The sequence below is a fragment of the Austrofundulus limnaeus genome, unplaced genomic scaffold, assembly GCF_001266775.1.
Source record: "Austrofundulus limnaeus strain Quisiro unplaced genomic scaffold, Austrofundulus_limnaeus-1.0 Scaffold24, whole genome shotgun sequence".
In the NCBI taxonomy this organism is placed as follows: Eukaryota; Metazoa; Chordata; class Actinopteri; order Cyprinodontiformes; family Rivulidae; genus Austrofundulus; species Austrofundulus limnaeus.
This window is the reverse complement of record NW_013952426.1, coordinates 1,930,500-1,930,916: the sequence shown is the minus strand read 5'-3', so window position 1 is coordinate 1,930,916 and position 417 is coordinate 1,930,500.

The following is a 417-nucleotide window of genomic DNA, read 5'->3' as shown; positions in this document are numbered from 1 at the left end:
TCTTCCCACAGCCTGAGGGTCCAGGTGGGACTCCACACACACACACACACACACACACACACACACACACACACACACACACACACACAGCGCCCATAGTCTGCCTCAGTCTGCACCTGTTTTTTTACACCGGGCAAAAAATGCATTTAAATCAGCTGAAGTTAAGTTTAGAGCACAGTTTTAAATGTACACCGAAGGAAACCTGCTTTATACTGTGGTCAGAGCAAACATGATCTGAGCAGCCAGCTTCTGTCTGCTGCACGGTGGCAGCTACGTAACAGTGAGAAATGACCGAGAGCTTTTTATTTTAATTCAGCAGGGAGAACAATACAGGTGTTCTTCTATGCTTCCTGTGAGCAGTTCCAGCATTTTTAAAAGAAAAACGTGGACACGCTAATTACAGTGAGGTTTCAAACC